At 28.5% G+C, this 2209-nt stretch overlaps 1 long non-coding RNA gene across 2 annotated transcripts; it reads left to right on the top strand.

Annotated features, from left to right (window-relative positions):
- Positions 1–295: 295 nt before the first annotated feature.
- Positions 296–1234, top strand: LOC114325869 (uncharacterized). Of its 2 annotated transcripts, XR_007695962.1 has the most exons (3): positions 296–441; positions 500–737; positions 801–1234. It is a non-coding gene; the product is annotated as an uncharacterized LOC114325869 (long non-coding RNA). The 2 variants fall into 2 exon arrangements; XR_003651747.2 differs by lacking the exon at positions 801–1234 and having other exon boundaries at positions 500–749.
- The last annotated feature ends 975 nt before the right edge of the window (positions 1235–2209 follow it).

The following is a 2209-nucleotide window of genomic DNA, read 5'->3' as shown; positions in this document are numbered from 1 at the left end:
CATAATATAAAATACATGCACCTACTTTAAACAGCCACAAAGTGTAAATGAAAATAATGTACCAAACAAACAAAGAAACTACCTTCGTGCGACTGAACGACAGTATCATATGAAAGGATGCATAAAGTCCCCTATGCTACTGGGTGCGTAAAGACGGCATGGCTGCCGTCTGTTGTTGTAAGCGAGGGACGGCATAAACACGGCAACTTCACCGAACGTTCCAACCACAGGTACGATTAATTACAGGGACCCGATCCGTCAACTGTCAGTGTCAGTACACGTGGTATTTGTGACAGTGACATTGACATTTGATAGACGTCAAGTTTTATTTTTGTTTGTATAAAAATAGAAATGGAATATTTATATTGTTTGTATGTTATTATTATTTAATTTCTACAAAATGGTAATGTGTTAAGTACCCGAATGGTTATCATTGATATTGTAAGTACTAAAATATCTAAAATTGTAAATTTAGGGTATAATGACACCATATTTTTAGGAAATCTGCAGAACGGAGTAAAACTACTCATTTATGTTCCTGGTTCCTGCTACTTTTATAAAGGAGATAAAGAAAATCTTCTCACCATATTTTCAAATAGGACTGGTGAAGATGCTGAAGAAATGCAGTAGTACTATCTTGTGTGTAAATCCTTGATTTTGTGTAATTTATAAAATTGAAAGCAATATGATAAATATGACTAATAAGGATTGTTTCTTTATAAAAAAATATATCACAGGTACAATTATAATGTATTATTGTCTTTTTTGATAACTATAAAATATTATTTGTTTTCTTTTAGTATGCAAACTACAAGTACGAGCATTAAATCTCAGAAATGTTTACCACTGTTTTTTTTTTGGTTTTATTCCATGGATTTAATGGATTGTACATGTAGACCCTCTACATCTTCATTACCACTTGAAAGTCAACCAGAATCGTCTCATTCAAGTGGTATCACATCAAGTAGTGCACAACAAGACACAGAAATGTATTTTCTTAAATAAGAGAATACTCAGCTGAAACTAAAATTAGATAATTTGGCAAATATAGATTTCCATCACAGCATATCAAGAACGATCACAATTTAGTGAAAGTGTACATGGGAATAACAACTACTGTATATTGAAATATTGTTTAATATTTAATATGCTAAGTAATATTCAGTTAGAATATTATCATGGATCATGGATGGGTGAAATATCACAGTTTTAACAAAAAAAGGAATGTGTTGTATTTTGTATGCACCTTAGAAGTTATACTTCTATTATATGATTTCAATGAAATAAACATATTTTAAACAGTTTATTTGTATTTTATTTAAATATTAAACTAATTTTAATACTTATTTCTTACCAAAATTTTTTATTAAAATACCAAAAATTAAAAAAAAAGGCAAAGCAACAACATATGACTATAGTTATCAATCATGACAACTGTGAAGGGCCGGTTTCACCAATGACAAATAGTAGTTTATTCTGTGATTAAAGTTATTCGACCATTAAACTGACATTTCTCCATTTTACTAACGTCAAATAAGACTTATTTTATTTATTTATCAAAAAAATACTTACTTTTTAAGTAAATTAGCAAGTTAATCTGGCTGTAAATATTTAGAAGAAAGTAAATTCGCGAGTTTAACTTTAAATTATCAAAATTAGATTGAAACAAATTATAAACTTAAACGTCTAATAAATTTTATTCGACGAATAGCTATTCATTGATTTATTCGTTGTTGGTGAAACCGGACCTTAGTCAGTGTGTTATGGCTGTAAAATTGATAAGAAAATGAATTATTTTAACAGATTTTACAAATAATATTAAGATTGTTTTTAATCTTCTTTTCATCATATTTTAATACTTATTATCATATTCCCGAAGATGACAAATCCAAAGACCAAAAATTATCAAGAAATATATTTACTAAATAAAAACACTGACATATCTTTTTCACACTTTATTTGTATTGATATTAATGTAACTTGAAAGATTTAGCAACTAACTTTACTTTCCGTGTGTGCATGTACTTCATACTGTCGTTTTTATAAAAATTCATCCTCAACATTTTCCCCAATCGTGTGTAAAGAAGTATGTATAACTTTAAATAAGATCAATACAATTATTCTTGATATTGATACAATTACATTTAAATTTGTTGCAGACATACCTGGCTGCAGTAGAGGGACTATTGCAAATATTATGTATACATTG

This window comes from Diabrotica virgifera, chromosome 1 (assembly GCF_917563875.1).
Source record: "Diabrotica virgifera virgifera chromosome 1, PGI_DIABVI_V3a".
Classification (NCBI taxonomy): domain Eukaryota; kingdom Metazoa; phylum Arthropoda; class Insecta; order Coleoptera; family Chrysomelidae; genus Diabrotica; species Diabrotica virgifera.
This window is presented reverse-complemented; position numbering and strand designations above follow the sequence as displayed.